Source organism: Budorcas taxicolor, chromosome 2 (genome assembly GCF_023091745.1).
Source record: "Budorcas taxicolor isolate Tak-1 chromosome 2, Takin1.1, whole genome shotgun sequence".
Taxonomy (NCBI): domain Eukaryota; kingdom Metazoa; phylum Chordata; class Mammalia; order Artiodactyla; family Bovidae; genus Budorcas; species Budorcas taxicolor.
In genome coordinates, this window is record NC_068911.1 from 43,800,635 (window position 1) to 43,826,944 (window position 26,310).

Genomic DNA, 26,310 nt, shown 5'->3' on the forward strand with positions numbered 1-26,310 from the left:
GGGGGAAATGAAAAGCATTATAGGTTCCCTTACTTGCTCCTCAAAGGTGGGCAAGCTGTTCCTTTTATGGGGTGAGTGTGGAGTGGGGTCCCAAGCAGGCTGGAGGGATGATTTATATGATTCCCCCACCCTTTTGGTGGTGTTAAATGCAGGAGGCATGCAAAGTACCCTGGTTTTGCTCCCAACACCATAATTTTGTTCCCAGCTCTTTAGAAGTGGCAGCTGGGTTGTTGGTCTTATTATTATTATTATTTTTATTTGGGTGGAGAGGAACAGCTTGATATTTTTGCATCTTGTTGTCCATAATTGCCCCCAACTGTGCATGTGCACAGTTCTCTCTGAGTCCTTCAGAGTTTCTTTGTATTTTTCAGCTCAATGAGACATTTGTCCAGGCGCAAGCACTGTAACAAAGAGTCCCAGGTCTCAGGTTCCAGCCTGTTTCAATCCTCGTCTGAACACACCAGTGACATGATGTCCCCATTACACTAAGAATCCTCAGAGGGGGAAAAAAATTCCCAGTAAAAAAGACATTAATGTGCTTTGGGGTTTCCCATGTGGCACACTAGTGAAAGAATTCTCCTGCAAATGCAGGAGACACAAGACACGGGTTTGATCCCTGGGTCTGGAAGATCCCCTGAAGGAGGAAATGCAATCCTTTCCAGTATTCTTGTTAGGATAATTCCATGGACAGAGGAGCTTAGTGGTTTACAGTCCATGAGGTCACAAACAGTTGGGCAAGACTGATCACCTAGTACCAAATTCAGTCAGTTCAGTTCAGTTCAGCCGCTCAGTCGTGTCCGACTCTTTGCGACCCCATGAATCGCAGCATGCCAGGCCTCCCTGTTCACCACCATCTCCCGGAGTTCACTCAGACTCATGTCCATCGAGTCCGTGATGCCATCCAGCCATCTCATCCTCGATCATCCCCTTCTCCTGCCCCCAATCCCTCCCAGCATCAGAGTCTTTTCCAATGAGTCAACTATTCTCATGAGGTGGCCAAAGTACTATAGTTTCAGCCTCAGCATCATTCCTTCCAAAGAAATCCCAGGGTTGATCTCCTTCAGAATGGACTGGTTGGATCTCCTTGCAGTCCAAGGGACTCTCAAGAGTCTTCTCCAACACCACAGTTGAAAAACATCAATTCTTCAGTGCTCAGCCTTCTTCACAGTCCAACTCTCACATCCATACAAATTATAATACACCAATTCTGTATTTTACAATGTAGATATTTTAACAAGAAAAGAAAAGTTACTTCTATTTCCCAATAAATTATTTCTTCTTTTTTCTGGATATAGTAGACTTTGATTCCCAAATTCATTGATCTAAAATATAAACATGATCAAGTGTATAATCTCAGTTTGTGAATGATGAACCTCTGTACTAATAGAATGAAAGCTTTGGTTTTGTTTAACAATACCTGAATTTTACATCCCAAGCTTATTCATATCCTGACCTCCATAGATTTCAAGTTCCTTGACAACACAACTCAAACATCTCTCTTGAGATGTATAACACCTAACCCAGTGCCTTGTATAAAATACATGCTTGTTATTTTAAGCCACCAATTCTTGGGAACTTGTTACAACAGCAATAAGAAACTAATACTCAACAGAGTAAAGTAACTACCCTCGCTTTTTATTCACCATCTCCTGCATTATTTTTTCTTCATAGTATTTACCCTGTTGTATGTGAAATATCAATAGGTGCTTATTTGATTCATTTCTTTAATAACATGTAAACACCTTGAGAGCATGACGTTTCCTTTTTCATCTCTAACAAAATATAGCATTTCTTGGCAGAAAGTTGTAATATATATGTAGTAAGTGTGCATGCATGTGTGCTAAGTCTCTTCAGTCATACGTGACCACTCTCCTCTGTCCATCACAAATCTCCAGGCAAGAATACTGGAGTGGGTTGCCATGCCCTCCTTCAAGGGATCTTCCCAGCCCAGTGATAAAACCCAGATCTTTAGTGCCCCCTGCAATAACACAGGGTTCTTTACAGTGGTGCTCCTTGGCAAGGCCTCATGTAATAAACAGTGTATATTAAACATATGAAAGTGAAGTGAGTGAGTGAAGTCACTCAGTCGTGTCCAACTCCTTGCAACCCCATGGACTGTAGCCTACCAGGCTTCTCTGTCCATGGGATTCTCCAGGCAAGAATACTGGAGTGGGTTACGATTTCCTTCTCCAGGGGATCTTCCCAACCCAAGGATCGAACCGAGGTCTCCTGAATTGCAAGCAGACACTTTAACCTCTGAGCCACCAGGGAAGCCCATGAAAGTATATACAAATGCTTAATTTATTGATATTGAATCATAAATATTGTTGAGTTAACGTTATATCATGCCAAAAAAGCAAATGAAATTGAGTGACAGCCTACATTTTTTTTTTAAAACAACACTTATCTGACCAATATAATTTTGGTACTTCACACTCACACCTTGACTCTTCACGTGACATCTTTTGGGTTTGTTATTTTAATGCTAATAAAAACAAAACAAACAAATAAACAAAAACCCTCAGAGATGTGAAGGTAATAGTTTTGACACTTCACACTCACGGCTTACCTCCTTACATGAAATTTTTGGGTTTGTTGTTTTCATGTTGATTTAAAAAAAAATGGGAAGGCAAATACAAAAGTGTGATATAAAAATTATCAAGTTAAATAACAGTGCTAGTTTTTGATGGGCTTTAATACTAAATAGTAAATGAAAATATGTCTCTATCACTTCCTCCTGTTTCAGCTATCATGGAAGGCACAGCCATTGTTTGTCCAAGTGGGAAATCTTAGCATAGGTGAGGCAAAATTTTCTGATATTTGAGACTTGTAAACGAAAGAAGTTGAATATTATGAGTGTCAACAGTTAACTGGGTATTAAAAAATAGGAATAGGTTAGCCACAGGTAAGAAAATCATTTCTATTACAGAGTCTGTAACCCTTGTAAGCAGAGAACTTATATGTGTCATTGACCAAGTCAGGTGGTTGATATAAGCCGTATATGGGTAATAATGTCAGTTCTACCAATTAGTAGCTTCATTATCTAAGATAGTTTCCTTATTGTAATGTTGACTATGTGTAAACTGAGAAGGAAGGAATAAAATAATCTCTAGTTTAAAAAATGTGAGTCATTATAAATGTATTGTCTAGCAAACACAAGGTCTGGTGCTGAAGCTAATTTCTTTTTTCATCTAATTACAGGCTAAACCTAGATGCTTCTTGTTATTGTGGACACCAGATCATGGAGAAATCATATATATATATATATATATATATATATATATATATATATATATTTTTTTTTTTTTTTTTTCTGAGTGATATCATCTTATTCTGCAGCTAAAGAGCTATACAAACCTGGAGGCATGGCAGATTGGAATCACACAGCTGTGAAGGAATTCCTTCTGTTAGGTTTAACTGAAAATTCTAAATTGCAGTTCCCTCTCTTTCTGCTTTTTTTCCTTATTTTATCACTCTGATAGGCAACTGGGGGATGATCATATTGATCTGGCTAAATGTCCAGCTTCATACTCCAATGTACTTCTTCCTTGGCAACATTTTTGTGATATCTGCTACTCTACTGTCTTTTCTCGTAAAATGCTAGTCAATTTCCTTTCAAAACATAAGTCCAGCACCTTTTCTGTATGTGTTATACAGAGTTTCTTTTTTGCATTGTATGTAACCATATAAGGCATTCTCCTGTCTATGATGGCTTATGACCGCTATGTCGCAATAGCCACGCTGCTGTTATATACAGTCATTATGACCCAACGGGTTTGTATTCATATGGTTCTTTTATCTTACTCGGGAGGACTCTTTAACTCCCTGACACACACAATAGGTTTGCTAAAACTAGACTTCTGTGGTCCTAACATTGTGAATCACTATTTCTGTGACATTCCCCCTCTTTTGAAGCTTTCTTGTTCAGATGCTTATAACAATGAAATGCTGCTTTTGATATTCTCTGGGGTCATTGCAATGTTCACTTTTATTATCATCATGGTCTCTTTTTTTTTTTTTTTTAATTTTAAAATCTTTAATTCTTACATGTGTTCCCAAACATGAACCCCCCTCCCACCTCCCTCCCCATAACATCTCTGTGGGTCATCCCCATGCACCAGCCCCAAGCATGCTGTATCCTGCGTCAGACATAGACTAGCGATTCAATTCTTACATGATAGTATACATGATAGAATGCCATTCTCCCATATCATCCCACCCTCTCCCTCTCCCTCTGAGTCCAAAAGTCCGTTATAGACAGCTGCGTCTTTTTCCTGTCTTGCATCCAGGGTCGTCATTGCCATCTTTCTAAATTCCGTATATATGTGTTAGTATACTGTATTGGTGTTTTTCTTTCTGGCTTACTTCACTCTGTATAATCGGCTCCAGTTTCGTCCATCTCATCAGAACTGATTCAAATGAATTCTTTTTGATGGCTGAGTAATACTCCATTGTGTATATGTACCACAGCTTTCTTATCCATTCATCTGCTGATGGACATCTAGGTTGTTTCCATGTCCTGGCTATTATAAACAGTGCTGCGATGAACATTGGGGTACATGTGTCTCTTTCAATTCTGGTTTCCTCGGTGTGTATGCCCAGCAGTGGGATTGCTGGGTCATAAGGGAGTTCTATTTGCAATTTTTTAAGGAATCTCCACACTGTTCTCCATAGTGGCTGTACTAGTTTGCATTCCCACCAACAGTGTAGGAGGGTTCCCTTTTCTCCACACCCTCTCCAGCATTTATTGCTTGCAGATTTTTGGATCGCAGCCATTCTGACTGGTGTGAAGTGGTACCTCATTGTGGTTTTGATTTGCATTTCTCTGATAATGAGTGATGTTGAGCATCTTTTCATGTGTTTGTTAGCCATCCGTATGTCTTCTTTGGAGATGTGTCTATTTAGTTCTTTGGCCCATTTTTTGATTGGGTCATTTATTTTTCTGGAATTGAGCTGCATAAGTTGCTTGTATATTTTTGAGATTAGTTGTTTGTCAGTCGCTTCATTTGCTATTATTTTCTCCCATTCAGAAGGCTGTCTTTTCACCTTGCTGATATTTTCCTTTGTTGTGCAGAAGCTTTTAATTTTAATTAGATCCCATTTGTTTATTTTTGCTTTTATTTCCAGAATTCTGGGGGGTGGATCATAGAGGATCCTGCTGTGATTTATGTCTGAGAGTGTTTTGCCTATGTTCTCCTCTAGGAGTTTTATAGTTTCTGGTCTTACATTTAGATCTTTAATCCATTTTGAGTTTATTTTTGTGTGTGGTGTTAGAAAGTGATCTAGTTTCATTCTTTTACAAGTGGTTGACCAGTTTTCCCAGCACCACTTGTTAAAGAGATTGTCTTTACTCCATTGTATATTCTTGCCTCCTGTGTCAAAGATAAGGTGTCCATATGTGTGTGGATTTATCTCTGGGCTTTCTATTTTGTTCCATTGATCTATATGTCTGTCTTTGTGCCAGTACCATACTGTTTTGATGACTGTGGCTTTGTAGTAGAGCCTGAAGTCAGGCAAGTTGATTCCTCCAGTTCCATTCTTCTTTCTCAAGATTGCTTTGGCAATTCGAGGTTTTTTGTATTTCCATACAAATCTTGAAATTATTTGTTCTAGTTCTGTGAAAAATATGGCTGGTAGCTTGATAGGGATTGCATTGAATTTGTAAATTGCTTTGGGTAATATACTCATTTTCACTATATTGATTCTTCCGATCCATGAACATGGTATATTTCTCCATCTATTAGTGTCCTCTTTGATTTCTTTCATCAGTGTTTTATAGTTTTCTGTATATAGGTCTTTAGTTTCTTTGGGTAGATATATTCCTAAGTATTTTATTCTTTTCGTTGCAATGGTGAATGGAATTGTTTCCTTAATTGCTTTTTCTACTTTCTCATTATTGGTGTATAGGAATGCAAGGGATTTCTGTGTGTTGATTTTATATCCTGCAACTTTACTATATTCATTGATGAGCTCTAGTAATTTTCTGGTGGAGTCTTTAGGGTTTTCTATGTAGAGGATCATGTCATCTGCAAACAGTGAGAGTTTTACTTCTTCTTTTCCAATTTGGATTCCTTTTATTTCTTTTTCTGCTCTGATTGCTGTGGCCAAAACTTCCAGAACTATGTTGAATAGTAGCGGTGAAAGTGGACACCCTTGTCTTGTTCCTGACTTTAGGGGAAATGCTTTCAATTTTTCACCATTGAGGATAATGTTTGCTGTGGGTTTGTCATATATAGCTTTTATTATGTTGAGGTATGTTCCTTCTATTCCTGCTTTCTGGAGAGTTTTAAAAAAAGAAAACTACAGGCCAATATCACTGATGAACATAGATGCCAAAATCCTCAACAAAATTCTAGCAATCAGAATCCAACAACACATTAAAATCATCATGGTCTCTTGTATTCACATCATCATCGCCATCCAGAGAATCAGCTTAGCTGAGGGAAGGCACAAAGCCTTCTCCACTTGTGCCTCCCATCTGACTGCTGTGACCTTATTTTATGGGTCTGTGACCTTCAGCTATATCCAGCCAAGCTCTCAGTATTCCTTGGAACAGGAGAAAGTCTTTGTTGGTGATCTCCATGTTAAACTCACTGATTTATAGTCTGAGGAATAAGGATGAGAGAGATGCAGCAAAATGGTCAATATGGCATAAGAGAACCTCCACTTGATGCAGTTCTGTCCGTGGCTTTTCCAATCTAAAATTAATCTGAAAATATATTTTGTAAACATTGTGTAACAAATACAATAACAAACACAACTGTAATCAAGACTCATGCAATTTGAGACACAAGTGTTGAATTTGACAAGGAGACTAAAAATCACTCTATTTCATCATTCATTGTTTTGCAACTTAATGGCTTCATTCTTGAAAAACTGATATTTTTTTTTCTAACAAATTATCATGATAAACTCTGAAAGAACTCACCATGAATTTAGAAGAAAATGTCATTGACTCAAATCAATAGAAAACTCCAACGGGCATTTGCCAAATGCATTACTATTGCAGACAACAATTGAAATGTTTCACTGGCATGGTTTTCTTTGATATTATCACTGCTTTTTGTTCGAAAAATGCCATCACTCAAGTCTCACTATATCTTCAATTTTATGCTTACATTCATATCTTATAATATCTTAGAAACATAGCTTAGAAAAATGGCTAAGGAAATTCTCATTAGCTATAATTTGCTCATTCAACACATTTTTACTGAGTACTTTTTGTTGTACAGGTTACTCTGTTTGGTCCAAAATTAAGAGGTTCAATGTATGGAACTAAAGCTTGCTAGAGAATCTGTTGATGGAGGACTAAGGTAAGTGGGAAGGACTATTAACATATAAACAAATATATGAATTTTGCTCTATGATAGAATTCTAAAGTAAAAGCTGTAGAAAAGAAGTCTAGCAAGCTATTTACTGCCATATATATTAAGGCCTTTAATAACAGTGTAACACATTTTACACCTTCTCAATGGCTAATAAATGAGAGTATCAATGACGTGCAAATAGGATTCTTTAAGCAATTTCCCAGGATATCACTGTTACCAACATTGTGGAAAGTAAAAGAACAAATTAGGAAAAAGCTGTTCTGAAATAGATAAGAAGAGTAATACAGAGAAGGGGACATATTCAAGAGATAGTTCATGAAAATCACCCACAAGACTTGAGAAAAGATTAAGATTTTTTTTAAATTTCTTTTGAGAAAAAGAGGTTTGACATGACTAGGAAGAATTGAACCTGTGTCACTAGACAGATAAATTGGTTAAGAGAAAAAACAATAGATGTCAGATCCTCTTAACATAAGAATTTCTAAACGAAGATTTTCTGGGAAGAAAAGATCTCCTAGGATGTTCAGGAAATAACAAAAAGATCAGAACTGGAATAAAGAGGGAAAGAGAGGTGAAACAGGAGATGTTTCCAGAGAGGAAAAGAAGTCCAGACCATGTCTGTATATGTACAGGCTTAGAATTTGAGTGAAGAAAAGACACTGTGGGAGTCAGAGAGAAAAATGACATGACCCAAATTACAATTTAAGAAACTCACTCTTCCTGAACTACTGGTTCAGGTATACACCATAGAATGGTAAAATGGAAGGCAGAAATCTAGGCAGGAGGCTGCACAACGATTTAGCCAAGAGTTGGTGGCACATTAGACCAGCGCTGCCATGGTGAAAATTGTGAGAAAACAAATAAAATATATATACTGATGAGGGACCTGGCAAGATGGTGAGGGAGGGAGGAGCCAAGGGTGAATCCAAAGTGTTTAACAGGCAAGTAAAAAAAACACAATGACACATCCCCAAACCTACAGGGTATATATTGTTTCAGTAACCTTTAATCTTTCTGAAGTTGAACATGTGATGGGAACAAGAGACTTCAATACATGTGAGAGGATAGTGTGCCTTAATTCCATAATAGTAAACAAGATACTTAAATTTGCTAAACACAGTTTATTTATAAAGAGAAAATAAACATACTGCTTTAGAGTTTCATCCATAGATATGTAAATATATATGTAGCATATATAAATGCTTGTTAGCTATACAGTTATAAATATAGAAACAGATTAGCATTGTTAAGAAGTGAAATCCTACAGGAGAGAAAGAATATGAAAAGTTGTATAATTCAGTTAACTTTAAGGATCTCAGATTTTAAATAATATGAATCAAAATATTTGAAAAAATGATTATGTGATATAGTATAACGAACAGAGTCTGTAGACTATTCTAAGATGAATGTTACCTAATATTAGATCTCAAAATTTGGGAAAGCATGAATGTGTCTTGCATATTGTAAAATATTATGTACTTATTATTCAAAAATAAATATATGTATAAATTTATGTTTAATTTATAAAAATATGTTTTTTAAAAAGGAAAGCATTTCCATGAGTGGGAAATTTATATCTGTGTCATTAGCAACATAAATTAGTTAAGAGGAAAAAAATTAGACATAAGTACTACATGCCATAAGAATTCTATGTCTCTATATAGATGAGAGCTAGAAGTAAAACCAACGTAGCAATTGTAATTGGTATTTATAGGTAATTATTATCTTTATTGATTGAATAAAACACTATAAGGAGGAAATAAAGTTCTGAAGAAAAAACATAAATCTAAAGCAAAATACTCCATGTAAAATCAACTATGCCAATTTTTACCTACCAAAACACAGATTGATAAAGTAAATTAAGACTTATGGACTTCAGCATTATTGCTATTTGGGATTGCACAATTTTATATTATGGAGACTGTCTTGTCTTTGGTAGGTCAACATTAGATGCAAGTTATATCTGTTCTCAAAGAAGATAACTAAAAATACCTCTTTGTGCATGTGCCCAGTCTCTTAGTCATATCTGAATCTTTGCAACACTTGGACTGTAGCCCATCAGGCTTCTCTGTCCATAGAATTTTTCAGGCAAGAATACTGGAGTTGGTTGCCATTTTTTCCACCAGGGGAATCTCACTGGCCAGTGGAATTGAACTGGCGTCTCCTGTGTCTCTAGCATTGCAAGCAGATTCTTTACCCACTGATCCATCAGGGAAGCTCCCAAAATACCTTTTCAGTTCAGTTCAGTTCAGTCACTCAGTTGTATCTGACTCTTTGCGACCCCATGAATTGCAGCACGCCAGGCCTCACTGTCCATCACGAACTCCTGGAGTTCACTCAGATTCACGTCCATCGATTCCGTGATGCCATCCAGCCATCTCATCCTCGGTCGTCCCCTTCTCCTCCTGCCCCCAATCCCTCCCAGCATCAGAGTCTTTTCCAATGAGTCAACTCTTCGCATGAGGTGGCCAAAGTACTGGAGTTTCAGCTTTAGCATCATTCTTTCCAAAGAAATCCCAGGGCTGATCTCCTTCAGAATGGACTGGTTGGATCTCCTTGCAGTCCAAGGAACTCTCAAGAGTCTTGTCCAACACCAAAAACATCAATTCTTCGGTGCTCAGCTTTCTTCACAGTCCAACTCTCACATCCATACATGACCTCAGGAAAAACCATAGCCTTGACTAGATGGACCTCAGTTGGCAAAGTAATGTCTCTGCTTTTGAATATGCTATCTAGGTTGGTCACAACTTTTCTTCCAAGGAGTAAGCGTCTTTTAATTTCATGGCTGCAGTCACCATCTGCAGTGATTTTGGAGTCCAGAAAAATAATGTCTGACACTGTTTCCACTGTTTCCCATCTATTTCCCATGAAGTGATGGGACCAGATGCCATGATCTTCATTTTCTGAATGTTGAGTTTTAAGCCAACTTTTTCACTCTTCTCTTTCACTATCAACAAGAGGCTTTTTAGTTCTTCTTCACTTTCTGCCCTAGAGGTTGTGTCATCTGCACATCTGACATTGATTTTTTTCCCCGGAAATCTTGATTACAGCTTGTGCTTCAGCCAGCTCAGCATTTCTTATGATGCACTCTGCACATATGTTAAATAAGCAAGATAACAATATATAGCCTTGACATACTCCTTTTCCTATTTGGAACCAGTCTGTTGTTCCATGTACAGTTCTGTTTCTTCTTGACCTGCATACAGATTTCTCAAGAGGCAGGTCAGGTGGTCTGGCATTTCCATTTCTTTAGGAATTTTCTAAAGTTTGTTGAGATACACACCAACAAAGGTTTTTGCATGGTCAATAAAGCAGGAATATATGTTTTTCTGGAACTCTCTTGCTTTTTTATATTCTAAAGGATGTTGGCAATTTGATCTCTGGTTACTCCGCCTCTTCTAAATCCAGCTTGAACATCTGGAACTCCACAGTTCACATACTATTGAAGCCTGGCTTCGAGAATTTTGAGCATTACTCTGCTAGCATGTGAGATTGGTGCAATTGTGAGGTAGTTTGAACATTCTTTGACATTGCCTTTCTTTGAGATTGGAATGAAAACTGACCTTTTCCTGTCCTGTTGCCACAGCTGAGTTTTCCAAGTTTGCTGACTTATTTAGTGCAGCACCTTCACAGCATCATCTTTTAGGATTTGAAATAGCTCAAGAGTAATTTCATCATCCCACTAGCTTTGTCATAGTGATGCTTCCAAAGGCCCACCTGACTTCACATCCCAGGATATCTGGCTCTAGGTGAGTGACCACACCATCGTGGTTATCTGGGTCATGAAGATTTTTTGGATAGTTCTTCTGTGTATTCTGTCCACCTCTTCCGAATATCTTCTGCTTCTGTTAGGTCCATACCATTTCTGTCCTTTATTGAGCCCATCTTTGCATGAAATATTCCCCTGGTTTCTCTAATTTTCTTGAAGAGATCTATAGTCTTTCCCATTCTATTGCTTTCCTCTATTTCTTTGTACTGATCACTGAGGAAAATTTTCTTCAGATCATGAACTCCTTATTGCCAAATTCAGACTTAAATTGAAGAAAGTAAGGAAAACCACTAGACCTTTCAGGTATGACTTAAATCAAATCCATTATGATTATAGAGTGGAAGTGAGAAATAGATTCAAGGGATTAGATCTGATAGACAGAGTGCCTCAATAAATAAAGACGGAGGTTCATGACATCATACAGGAGGCAGTGATCAAGACCATCCCCCAAAATAAGAAATGCAAAAAGGCAAAATGGTTGTCTGATGAGGTCTTACAAATAGCTGAGAAAAGAAGATAAGCTAAAGGCAAAGGAGGAAAGGAAAGATATACGCATCTGAATGATCAACCTAGATATTCAAAAGCACAGTCATTACTTTACTAACAAAGGCCCATCTAGTAAAAGCTATGGTTTTTCCAGTAGTTATGTTGGATGTGAGAGTCGGACCATAAAGAAAGCTAAGCGCTGAAGAATTGATGCTTTTGAACTGTGGTGTTGGAGAATACTCTTGAGAGTTCCTTGGACTGCAAGGAGACACAACCAGTCCATCCTAAAGGAAATCAGTTCTGAATATTCATTTGAAGGACTAATACTAAAGTTGAAATTCCAATACTTTGGCTACCTGATGTGAAGAACTGGCTCGTTGGCAAAGACCTTGATGCTGGGAAAGATTGAAGGCAGGAGGAGAAGGGGACGACAGAGAATGTCATATTTGGAAGGCATCACTGACATGATGGACATAAGCTTGAGCAAGCTTTGGGAGTTGGCGATGGACAGGGAAGCCTGCCATCTGCAGTCCAGGGGTTTCAAAGAGTTGGATACTACTCTTTGAGCGACTGAACTAACTGAATAGTTTCATTCTCTAAGCATTACAGATTTCATTATGGGATATATATATATATATATATATATATATATATGTGATAGGTACATAGAAAAATAGAGACAGACATATATTTTCCTTCTCTTCTTTATTCTACAATGATGGAAAGTACACTAGAGAGCATTTAAAAAAATATATTTGGGCATTTAATCATAAATCTGGACAAAGAAGGTATATTTCTGCTTTTTATTTTTAACAAGAAAATTGTGGCATGTTTTCTGCTCTATGAGAGATAAAAGAAATGATACATTGAAACACATAAATGGAGATTAATAATAAATATAAATCTTTGTAATTTTCTACAGTAGACTATACATTTAATGCAAGTGAAAATGAAAATAATACAATTAGAAACATGGAAAATATAAATAAGCTTCAACAGTAATTTTCCTTCATACAATTTTAAAAATATGAGCATTATAGTTAAAATGAATGAATGAGAATTCCTGGTGGAGATAAAAACAAAGGGTAGTATAAGGAGCTTAATTATTCTCAATGACCATGATGAAAAATCTTGAATCAGAACTGAATCAGATACTAAATCCAATACTGTGCTTAGAAGGAAAAAAACAATACATATATAGGATTAATAAAATGGTAATTGAGGAGTTTAAACAGTAGTATATTTAATACTATATAAGAGTAATAATAGTCACCCTGCTTATTTAACTTATATGCAGAGTACATCATGAGAAACGCTGGGATGAAAGAAGCACAGCTGGATTCAAGGTTGCCGGGAGAAATATCAATAACCTCATATATGCAGATGACACCACCCTTATGGCAGAAAGTGAAGAGGAACTAAAAAGCCTCTTGATGAAAGTGAAAGAGAAGAGTGAAAAAGTTGGTTTAAAGCTCAACATTCAGAAAACAAAGATCATGGCATCTGGTCCCATCACTTCATGGGAAATAGATGGGGAAACAATGGAAACAGTGTCAGACTATTTTGGGGGTCTCCAAAATCACTGCAGATGGTGACTGCAGCCATGAAATTAAAAGACCCTTACTCCTTGGAAGGAAAGTTATGACCAACCTAGATAGCATATTGAAAAACAAAGACATTACTTTGCCGACTAAGGTCCGTCTAGTCAAGGCTATGGTTTTTCAGCTTTAGCATCAGTCCTTCCAATGAACACCCAGGACTGATCTCCTTTAGGATGATGTGAATAATTCTGTGCACAGAATTTCTTTACCAAGCATGCATCTATGCACATACAGATCCTTTATCATGAACTGTCTTCAGCTACTCTCAAGACCAAAGACTGATTATTTCTATATGAGTTTTTTTTTTGTCCTGTGCATGTGTGTGTGTGTGTGTGTGTATGTGTGTGTGTGTGATGTATGATGTATAAATCCTAACCAGTTGATGCCAGTGACTTAAAATAATTTGATCAAAGTATAATTCTGTGTACACTCATTTCCATACCTTAAATACTAAGGAAAAGGTAATTATGAAAAAAAAAAATCTGTCAGCTAATCACTAAGCCACATTTTATACATGAATTAGAGATGCTTTTGAAAAAAAAATCAGAAATAGAATTGTCAACTAAACTGATACTTTTTGAGTGCTAATATGCATGTTTGTGCAGGCTAAATATCTTCAGCCATGTCTGACATTTTGGGATCCTTTGGATCATAGCCCACCAGGCACCTCTGTCCATGGGATTCTCCAAGCAAGATGACTGGAGTGAGTTGCCATCCCTTTTCCAGGGAGTCTTCCAGACCCAGGGATCCAACCCCTTCTCTTATGTCTCCTGCATTGGAAGGCAGGTTCTTTACAACTAGTGTCACTTGGGAAGCCAAAAGAGTGTGTAAACACCAAAGCATGATATAAACTTGAATGAAGCAGAATCCTTCAATTTAATGAATTCATCACTGTGCTTTCTCCAGCAAACAAAAGCAAAGAAAACATTTGCTTACATATTAAATAAGTGATACATTTGCTACATATTGTGGAGAGCAAAAATGATGAAGCAAATTCTTTTCTCAAAGTGCTTATAATATTTCTTGGAGAGAAAATATGAAAACACTTTAGAGTCCATGATTTTAGAGACTGTCCTTGACATCCTTATTTCTCAGACTGTAGATCAGGGGATTCAACATGGGGATGACCACTTTGTAAAACACAGACACCACTTTGACTGTGTGCCTGGAGGTTGCAGAGTTGGGCACAGAGTAGAGGAAGAGGATGGTGTCAGGGAAGATGCTGATGGCAGTCAGGCGGGAGGCACAGGTAGGGAAGGCTTTCCTGCTACCACAGGCTGAAGGCATCTTGAAGATGGTGACAACAATAAATACATAAGACAGGAGAATGATGAAAAGTGTGCTGGTCTCATCAAAGGTGGAGAAAAAAAAAAAAGCAGCAACCGATTGAGATAAGTATCAGAACAAGAGAGGGAAAGCAGGGAGGAGAACTCCCAGAAGCAATAGATTGTATTGAAACCTTGAAATGATAATTTGCTAACAGAACATGTGAATGTCAAACAGCAGGTTGCTCCCCAGGCAAAAAACCAAAACACTAACATCACACAGAGTCTCTGTGACATAGCCACCCTGTAGAGCAGAGGGTTGCAGATGGCTGCGAAGCAGTCATAGGCCATCACAGCTGATAAAAGGGACTCAGTCACCACAATGGTACAAAAGAAAAACAATTGCATTACACATGCTGCAAATGAAATGGTTCTGTCTTCTACCATGAGATTCACCATGGTCTTTGGAACAACTATGGAGGAGCAACAAAAGTCCACAAAGGAGAGATGACTGAGGAAAAAGTACATGGGGGTGTGCAATTTGGGGTTAAATTTTGATGGTTACTATCATCCCAAGATTCACTACCACAATGACACTGTAGATGGTGAAGAATATCAAGAAGAGGGGGACTTGCAACTCTGGGTAATTGGAGAAGCCCAGGAGAGTAACATGGCCTTACTTTTATTGCTCTCTGATAGAAATATGACTTTTGTCAGAATCTGAATAACTCCTACAAACAAAAATATTAAAGAAAATGAGAATATAAGACACTTGGTTAACTACTTCTTACCAAGATTGGTAGATGAAACAAAATATCTCTTTTAGAATTTCTCCATGTATTTTTTCTTATGCAAGAAATGCTAAATGTCTAAAATTTTAAACAGGAAAACCGTTTAAAATTTTCTTTAAGCAACACAATCACTGAAAATGTTTAGTCCTCAGTTATAAATTTTAATATTCAGAAATAACAATATGAGATTAAAGGATGGGGGGGTTATCCTAAATGAAATCCTCCCACAACGCTTTTAGGTCTCCTTGCCTATTTTAAATTCATAAAAGATTAACCTAGCCTAGAACTATAACTGATTATTTCAGTACTAAAAGCAGAGACATTACTTTGCCAACAAAGGTCCATCTAGTCAAGGCTATGGTTTTTCCAGTAGTCATGTATGGATGTGAGAGTTGGACTGAAAAGAAAGCTGAGCGCCAAAGAATTTATGCTTTTGAACTGTGGTGTTGGAACAGACTCTTGAGAGTCCCTTGGACTGCAAGAAGACCCAATCAGTCCATCCTAAAGGATATCAGTCCTGGGTGTTCATTGGAAGGACTGATACTAAAGCTGAAACTCCAGAACTTTGGCCACCTCGTGAGAATAGTTGATTCATTGGAAAAGACTCTGATGCTGGGAGGGACTGGGGGCAGAAGGAAGAGGGGATGGCAGAGGATGAGACGACTGGATGGTATCACCAACTCGATGGACATGAGTTTGAGTAAACTCTGGGACTTGGTGATGGATAGGGAGGCCTGGCATGCTGCATTCATGGGATCACAAAGAGTCAGACACTACTGAGCAACTGAACTGAACTGAACAGCTGATAGCAAAAGTGAGAAATTTCTAAATTAATTTACCATCACATGTTCACAATGTGACTTTAAGAATGACACCTCTTATAATGTACTTCAGTGTCTTTACTGTTAATTCCACATAACACTGTAACATTGATTTTTGTTTCTGACTCAGTAAATCTGTTGTCAAAATAAACCTTATTTTTTTTTCCAGACAGTGTTCTCAACTCAGAAAAGCCTGATTATCAATCCCACCTCACTACTTGAGGAATAATAAATGAAAAAATAATAAAGTTAATCCAGTCTATATCTTTATTCAAGACTTGACAAAACAGAAGACAGAGATCCTTGACTTTCCTTATAATGTGCAAATAAGGACAATATACACATCAGCATCTGGCATCCTGATTCTGACTCCCTCAGATTTTCCATTCCTCTACAATAGGCTCTGGTCTATGTTCAAGGTGTCAAAACTAAGAGATTAAGCTTATTTATGATCATACTTCCAATCAAACACCAATTGCAGTGGCTTGGATGGTAAAGAATCTACCTGCAATGCAGGAGACCTGGGTTTGATTTATGGGGTAGACAGATCCCCTGGAGAAGGAAATGGCAACCCACTCCAGTATTCGTGCCTAGAGAAATCCCAAGGACAGAGGAGCCTGGTGGGCTACAGTCCATGAGGTCACAAAGAGTCAGACACGACTGAGCGACTGAGACACGCTTCTGATTAACGACACACTAGAGATTTTAAATCTATGGACAAGTGTCCAGTGAAACTGTACATAAGACAAAGCCTTACCAGAAAACAACAACAAAATGAGATGAGAAAGGATTTGAGAAAGGATTTAAGAAAATTTTCTCTCCCAGGAAGAATAAGTTACTTTACTAAAGTTTATAATTTAGAAATGTCTGTAAGTGTAGGAAGATTTTAGGAGGACTTCCTTGGTGGCTCAGACAGTAAAACATCTGTCTACAATGTGGGAGACCTGAGTTCGATCCCTGGGTCTGGAAGATTTCCTGGAGAAGGAAATGGCAACCCACTCCAGTACTCTTGCTTAGAAAATCCCATGGATGGAGGAGTCTGGTGTCCATGGGGTCACAAAGAGTTGGACACTACTGAGCGAATTCACTTTCACTTTATAGGATATTTAGTGTCCCTGTTAAAGACAAAGATCAAACACTTGAGATGGTAGTACACTGTGAAGGCATTTCATGAGAAAATGGTAATATCAAAGAATTATATTTCTCTAACTGGTGATGATACCTCTAAGATTCTACCATGAGAGGAACTTTCTCTGCCATTTCTGATAAGGTTCTCTCTAGTTCCATAGATCAAGAGACAGACTTCAGATGACTCAGCATGAAGATGTTAGATCATATACAAAACTGAAACACTTAAGACCCCTATCTCTTCTTACATAAATTTGAGTGTTGAAGACAAACTCAGAAGACAATCTATCACAAAGTCAGACATTCTAAATATAACTAATCTGTCTAAGCCAATACAAAATTAGTTTTAAACTAATATTATATTCCATGTAACGGTTCTTGTGACCTAAATGTTATTTTATAATTACTGGTGAGTTTTCTTTCTTTCTTTCTTTTTCTTTTTCTTTTTTTTTTTTTATTTTGGGAATAGAACAGCTAATATTGCCTGCATATTTTTTTCTTCTCTCTTTTGTTATAAGTTTTGCTCTTAAGTCTGCTATATAACCTTAATAAAAAATAGAGCCTTTTACTCTTTCTCCACTGGTGTTTGTTTAACCTCTGCTTATTTTTTTTTTATTTAAATAATTGTCTTTTTTTTTCACCTTGACTACTCCTTTAAAAATTTGTAGAAACAAGACAATGCACCTTCCCCAAATGTTCAGAGCTCTTCTAATCCTCCAGTCCAGGCATTATTTTGTTTTCAGTCACTCAGTTGTGTCTGACTCTGTTGTGACCCCTCATGGACTGTAGCTGGCCAGGCTCCTTTGTTCATGGAATTTATTCCAGGAAAGAACACTGGAGCTGAATGCATTTCCTACTCCAGAGGACCATCCTGACCCAGGGATTAAACCCAGTCTCCTGCATCTCCTGCACTAGCAGGCAGATTCTTTACCACTGCTCCATCTGGAAGGCCCTATAGTTTCAGTCAGTTCAATTCAGTCACTAAGTTGTGTCTGACTTTTTGCGACTCCATGGACTGCAGCACAACAGGCTTCCCTGTCCATCACCAACTCTGGGAGCTTGCTTAAACTCATGCCCATCGAGTCAGTGATGACATGCAACCACCTCATCCCCTGCCATCCCCTTCTCCTCCTGCCTTCAATCTTTCCCAGCATCAGAATCTTTTCCCTTGAGTAAGTTCTTCGTATCAGGTGGCCAAAACATTCGAGCTTCAGCTTCAGCATCAGTTTTTCCAATGAATATTCAGGATCGATTTCCTTTAGGATTGACTGGTTGGAGCTCCTTGCAGTCCAAAGGATTCTCAAGAGTCTTCTCCAACAACACAATTCAAAGCATCAATTCTTCAGTGCTCAGCCTTCTTTATGGTCCAACTCTTATATGCATACATGACTGCTGGAGAAAACAATAGCTTTTGTTTTTCTAAACAGCCTTTTGATGAAAGTGAAAGAGGAGAGTGAAAAAGTTGGCTTAAAACTCAACATTCAGAAAACTGAGATCATGACATTCGGTCCCATTACTTCATGGCAAATAGATGGGGAAACAATGGAAACAGTGACAGACTTTATTCTCTTGGGCTCCAAAACCACTGCTAATGATGACTGCAGCCATGAAATTAAAAGATGCTTGCTGCTTGGAAGAAAAGCTATGACCAACTTCGACAGCAAATTAAAAAGCAGAGACATTACTTTGACCTGTTGTTTATGGGGCTATAATTCAGGGGCTCAGCTGATCCAGCTCTAATACAAAGCTCTGGAGCCTGACTGCACGTCCTCTTCCTTTACAGTTCAGATTGGTAGCTTTTAGGATAACTCAGTATTACACAAGGACTCTCTATGTCTAAATGGTAATTTTCTGCTCACCCTTTTTTTTTCTACCTACTCTACATGGAAAATAATATTAATTTTTCTTTTCAAATTTTATTTTTAATTGCAGGGGATGTATAATATATCCCCTTCTTCTTAAACTTCCCCGTTCCCTCCCATGGCACCTCTTAGGTCGTCACAGAGCATCAGGCTGAGCTCCTGAGTTACACAGCAGCTTCCCACGAGCTGTCTGTTGTACATACCTGCTGATGGGTAAACGCAGGATCTCTCTTGTTTGGGAGTGATGGATATATTCTTATATCTAGAGTCAAAACCCATGCGGCATAAACCCTAGAGACTGTAGCCTCATTCTCTTAAAGGCTTGAAATAATAATAAAATTACTCACAATTCTCTGATGTAATTCTTATGTTCTAGAAAAATTGGAGCAGTATTAGGGGCATTTCACATGAACATTTATAGGTTAAAGTCCCTTCACTCAGATGCTTCATCACTGATTACTTTTACAATTATCAAAATTATGTAACTATAGAAGTCATCATTATCAAATATTAATTGAATTATACAATATACGAGGCATAATCCTGTTGCTACATACTTTTAGTCTAACATATGGGAGACGTATGAAGATCCACATTTTAGATCACCATGATTCACTGAGATTTAAAACAGAGATATTTACAAAGTTAAATACTAAGTTTGGAAAATGACCTGATCCCTATAAAATAAATGTTCTTTTCAATTGCACCACCACATCAATTTCATTAATTACTTTTGTTTATTGAACTATTGAAATAACACATATTTATTGAAGAAAGCTTGAACTATAGAATGTAAATAAGAAACATGAACATGCTATATATAATTATTAACTCAACTTCATTTTGAATGTCACATTCAACTTTAATAAACATGACCAACACTACCCGAAGTAAAAGATACAGGTGAGCATCTCCAGTGATGCAATGCGGACAACATTTATTTCCTGATATGATGTGATGAGAAACTTCATCTCGGTCATATTCTTTCCCCAAACCCTGTACTCCAGTCTTAAAATGAGAAAATTATTAGGCAAAACGATATTTGCAAGCATTCCACAGGATATCTCATCAGTACTCCTTAAAATTATTGAAGCCAAAAGAAAAAAGAAAAGTCAAAGCCTCTCACAGGTTAGACATTTGGGAGACATGATGACAATACAGTGTGAACCTGGATTGGGTCCAAGAAAATAAAGAGAGAATAAAGGGGAAGAGCTGATGGAATCCAAGTACAATTTAGGTTTCAGCGATCATATTGTACTAACATTTATTTTTATTTTTATTTTATTGTGGTAAGAACATCTCACATAAGGCCTACCTGATTAACATATTTTAGGTGTAGAATACAGCTTTGTTGACTACAGATGTGATTTTTGTACAGTGCATCTTTAGATCTCATTCATCTAGCTTAACTGAAATTTTATGCCCTTTGATTGGTAACTTCCCATTGCTCCCTCCTCTTGCCTGTGACATCTATCACTTCACTTTTTGACTCCATGAACATATAAGTGGAATCATACAGTATTTGTCTTTCTGTGATTGATATATTTCACTAAGCATACTATTATCCATGTGGATATTTCCATCTTTTTAAAAGGGTGAATTGTATGACATTTTAGTTACATGCCACATTTTCTTTATTCACTTTTTGGTCCATTTAGGTTATTTCTGCAAATTTTCCATCTGCAAAAATTCCATCTGCAAAATTTCCATCTTTTTAAAAGGGTGAATTGTATGACATTTTAGTTACATGCCACATTTTCTTTACTCACTTTCTGGTCCATTTAGGTTATTTCCACTTCTTGGCTATTGTGAATAGTTCTGCAATGAACACAAGAATGCTAATATATCTTTGGAATCATTATTTTAATATTTTGGATAAATATTCAGAAGCAGGATTACTGGATCATATATTTAATTTTTACATTTTGAAAAGCTACCATACTATTTTCACAGTATCTGCATGACTTTACATACCTACTAATAGTATAAAAGGGTTCAAATTTTCCATAAACTTAATGACACTTATTTTTGGCTTTGGTTTTAGATGATTGTCATCCTGACAAGTGGGATTTGATCTCATTGTGGTTTTGATTTTCCTCTTCCTGATGATTAGTGACACTGAATATGTTTTTCTCCTTTTAATATACTTATTTGCCACTTGCATATCAGAAAAAAATATAAATCTTGTGTTTAGATAACTCCTTAACTGAACTATTAGTTTTTATTTTTGTTGTTGCTGTTGTGTTTGTTTTTTGCTATTGAGTTGTATGAGTTCTTTATATGCATGTTGGAGATTAATATTTTAATATATGGATTGCAAACGTTTTTCTCATTCTGTTACTTCTTCATTCTTTTTGTTTCCTTTCCTGTGCAGAAGGTTTTAATGAATGTCTGACAGCAATCAGCAATTGTTTTGGATATTAACAGTGCAAATAATTCTGAAAGCTATCATGATCAACACATCCCAGTTCACTTGTAGCTGTCCTTGTTTTAGTACTGTTAAGTCATGCATATCAGGAAATCTCTTAATAATATTTCTTTATAATGGATATTTCTTTCTCAGGTTAACATTCCTGATAAGGTCACTGTTCTTTCTACAGGCCTAGAACTAGATGTGCTGAGTTGCTTGTATCGTGTCCAACTCTTGCAACCTCACAGACTGTATCCCACCAGGCTCCTCTGTCCGTGGAATTTTTCAGACAAGAATATTGGAGTGGGTTGCCATTTCCTTCTCCATAGAATTAGATAGCTTTAGATATATCAGCACTAAAGGCTAGATATCCCACATAACAGAAAGAACCTTTGATAATTTTGTATGTTCAGATATCTAAGGATATTTCAGGATCAGTCAGAAGGCAATCTTTCCAAGTCAATTCTCACTATTATACAACTCTTATTAGTGATCTTTTTCAGAGTTTTTCAACCATGGCATTATTGATATTTTGGGCTGGATTATTCTTTTTATGGGGAGGTATCCCATGCATGGTACCATGTAGAGCAGCTTCTCTGGCCTTTATCCACTGGATGACAGTACCTTCACCCCTGGTCCCTCCATTGTGACACCAAAAATGCCTCCAGATATTGTCCACTGTCCCCTTGGAAGATGAGGGGAAGTGAATAAACCACTGACCATCCTTTACTCGATTCTGGTAGGTTTTTATGCTCTACTGTCTAAGTGAAAGTGAAGTTGCTCAGTCGTGTCTGACTCTTAGAGACCCTATGGATAGCAGCCCACCAGGCTCCTTAGTCCATGGGGTTTTCTAGGCAAGAGTATTGGAGTAGGTTGCCACTGCCTTCTCCAACTGTCTAACTTATGTGCAATTACATTTCTAATTCTTTATCTCCCAAATACTATTAATATACAATGTGTATTATCCTCAAATCTGGGAAGGATGGTGTGTAAAATCTTTTATCTTTACAATTTCTGCCCATTGCTTTTGCTTGTGGTCTTGTGAGTCGGCGCTTTTTTTTTCACATGCTTTAAAATCTTAGTTAGAGGTGACCTTATAGATTCTATTTCTCCAGAAGTTTACTTTTAATCCTTTGAATTCAATTTTTGTTAAATAACTGTCTATCCTTCGTTGCACAGTTCTACCTCGAATTGGCAGAAGCAGAGAGACATGCACAAAAGAGTCTCAGGGCCCCTGTGTTCTCACACTCCCAGGAAACACTTGTTCAGGATGCTACTATGAAGGAGTTCAGCTAAGCCAGGCCTTACTACATATCTTTCTGGAAAGTATGCACTTCCTGTTCCTGATATGTAATGTTTGTATTGACTCAAAATTCCCTCAAGTGATTTCCTTCATGAAGAAATAACTGAAGCTAAGGTATCTATTAGATGCCCTACACGGAACTGTGGGAAAGGCAGCCCCCCTCCGCCCTACAGAGGACTTGTGGATTTACTGGGAAGGCTGAGACACTTATGTCTCCTCCACTCCCTAGAGAGTACAACGCCATAGGGAGAATCCCTTGCCTTCTTCTTCAGAGGCTCAAAACAATTAAAGTTGATTGTTATTTTCTGATGTAATTTATATTTCTTGGAAAACATGAAGAAAAATCAACAGCAGATTTAGAAACATTTTATATGAAAATAAATCAAAAGTCTAGCTGTCTTCTCACCATGCCCCAACCAACTCTTTGCGACCCCATGGATTGTAGCCTGCCAGGCTTCTCTGTCTATGGTATTCTCCAGGCAAAAATACTGGAGTGTGTTGTTATGATCTTCTCCAGGGGATCTTCTGACCCAGGGATCAAACTCAGGTCTCCTGCATTGCAGGCAGATTCTTTACCATTTGAGATACCCAGGAAGCCCAATCATCATTATCATAGACTCCAAAAATGTTATACAATGACAAGTCATAGCAAAAGTTATCTATATTTCCCAGAAAATAATCTTATTTATTTATTTTTATGCTTTATTTCTCCTTAATTCTTTTTTTAATTTAAATTTATTTATTTTAATTGGAGGCTTATTACTTTATAATATTGTATTGGTTTTGCCATACATCAACATGAATCTGCCACGGGTGTACACGTGTTCCCCATCCTGAACCCCCCTCCCACCTCCCTCCCTGTACCATCCCTCTGGGTCATTCCAGTGCACCAGCCCCAAGCAACCTGGATATTATACATGTTTCAATGCCATTCTCCAAAATCATCCCACCCTCTCTCTCTCTCCCACAGAATCAAAAAGACTGTTCTATACATCTGTGTATCTTTTGCTCTCTTGCATACAGGGTTATCATTACCATCTTTCTAAATTCCATATATCTGTGTTAGTATACTGTATTGGTATTTTTCTTTCTGGCTTACTTCACTCCGTATAATAGGCTCCAGTTTCATTCACCTCATTAAAACGGATTCAAATGTATTCTTTTTAATGGCTGAATAACACTCCATTGTTTTATGCTTTTTTTTTTTTTAAGATTTACTGAGGTATAATTGACAAACAAATTCTATATATTTAAGGTATAAATTTGGTGTGAAATAATCACTACCATCAAGCTAACATGTCCATTGCTTTATGTTACCATTTTCTTTTTCTCACTTTTTTTTTTTTTAACAATAATGAGAATACAAATTCTATTGTACATTGAGACTTCAGGGTTTGTTCATCTTGCATGAGGGAAACTTTGTACCTCTTTACCTTCATCTCCCCTTGCCTTGAGCCCCCGGCCCTGAATTATCAGTCATTGTTCTACATTCTACTGCTATGAGGCTAACTGCTGTAGTTTATGTGCAAGTGAGATCATGGAGTAATTGTCTCCAGCAAATATTTCTTAAATTTCTACCACACTTGTGACGTCTGTAAGGCGTAACTGCCCCTCTTATACTAACCACAAGCAACAGTAGGAAAACCCTGGCTTCAAGTCTCTCAGTTTTGTTGTTACCATGCTCTCAATGGCATTACTACTTATGGGCACACAGTCCTTAGCTTTATTTTCTTCAGTTGAAGTACTTGGCATAAACGATGCTCTTCACATCAGGAGTAATGTGCTTCTGGTAAAGTTTGTGTATTAATTGTTTATTTTTGTAGATTCACTGAGTTGTGTCTGACTCTTTGCCACCCCATGGACTTAGCCCACCAGGCTCCTCTAGCCATGAGATTCTCCAGCAAGAACACTGGAGCTGGGTGTCATTTCCTTTTCTAGGGGATGTTCATGGCTGAGGGATGGAACTCTCCCCTCTTGCTTGACAAGCAGATTCTTTAACACTGAGTCACCTGGGAGGCCCTCATTATTAACTGCTGCAGCCAAACCTAGATCTCAAGTCTTATCTTCCCTTCTTCATATCTTTCTCCAGATATGAAGAACAGATTGTGGAGTGTAAAGCCTTGATTGAGCTGTGCAAATGCTATTTAAAATGTATGATACAAAATTTTAAAAAGTAAAAAAAAATAAGTATGAAATATTATTATATAATTTTCTAAAAATAAAAATGAATGGATAAATAAAATGGGTGATGCAGTTGGGAATCCCCTGACAGGACTCTGTGCTTTCACTGCCCAGAGTAGAGGTTCAGTCACTGGTATGGAAACTAAGATCCCACAAGCTGCATAGTGCAGTCAAAAGAAAAAAAAAATGCATAATACAATAAAGGCCTAATTGATTTTTATCATATTTTTTATTCTTAAAAATTATAGATAATAGAAATCTCATTAAATTCATATCTATTTTAAACTATTTTAATATATTTTTTCTATTAAGACATTATTAAAAATAAAGAAATTGCTGCCTCGTATTTGAATGTGTAAAGATTGTTCCCTTTGGGTACATTTAATGATGGTGTATATTGTCACCCTGCTTTTTGAACTTCTATGCAGAGTACATCATGAGAAGTGCTGGGTTGGATGAAGCACAAGCTGGATTCAAGATTGCTGGGAGAAATATCAACGACCTCAGATATGCAGATGACACCACCCTTATGGCAGAAAGTGAAGAAGAAATAAAGAGTCTTTTGATGAAAGTGAAAGAGGAGAGTGAAAAATTTGGCTTAAAACTCAACATTCAAAAAATGAAGATCATGACATCTGGTCCCATCACTTCATGGCAAATAGATGGAGAAACTGGAAACAGTGGCTGACGTTATTTTTGAGTGCTCCAAAATCACTGCAGATGGTGATCACAGCTATGAAATTAAAAGACCTTTGGTCCTTGGAAGCAAATCTATGACAAACCTAGACAGCATATTAAAACAGAGACATTACTTTGTCAACAAAGGTCTGCTTAGTCAAAGCTATGGTTTTTCCACTAGTCATGTATGGATGTGAGAGTTGTACTATAAAGAAACCTCAACGCCAAAGAATTGATGCTTTTGAACTGTGGTGCTGAAGAAGACTCTTGAGAGTCCCTTGGACTGCAAGGAGATCCAACCAGTCCATCCTAAAGGAAGTCAGTCCTGTATATTCATTGGAAAGACTGATGCTGAAGCTGAAACTCCAACACTTTGGCCAATCTGATGTGAAGAACCATCTCATTGGGAAAGACCCTGATGTTGGGAAAGATTGAAGACTGGAGGAGAAGGGGCTGACAGAGAATGAGATGGTTGGATGGCATTACCAATGCAATGGACATGAATTTGAGTAAGCTCCAAGAGTTGATGATGGACAGGAAAGCCTGGCGTGATGAAGTCCATGGGGTTGCAGAGTTGAACACAACTGAGTGGCTGAACTGAATTGGGAGACTGTTCCCTTTGGTTACGTTTAATGATGGTGAATCTTATAATATTAAACTAGGAAATGGTCACGGTCATAAAGAGGA

At 37.4% G+C, this 26,310-nt stretch overlaps 2 pseudogenes; one reads left to right on the forward strand and one right to left on the reverse strand.

The window, feature by feature from the left end:
• Positions 1-3,365: 3,365 nt before the first annotated feature.
• On the forward strand, positions 3,366-6,671 carry LOC128043903 (olfactory receptor 1052-like; annotated as a pseudogene).
• A 7,472-nt stretch (positions 6,672-14,143) lies between these two features.
• Positions 14,144-19,330, reverse strand: LOC128060329 (olfactory receptor 5D18-like; annotated as a pseudogene).
• Between the last annotated feature and the right edge of the window lie 6,980 nt (positions 19,331-26,310).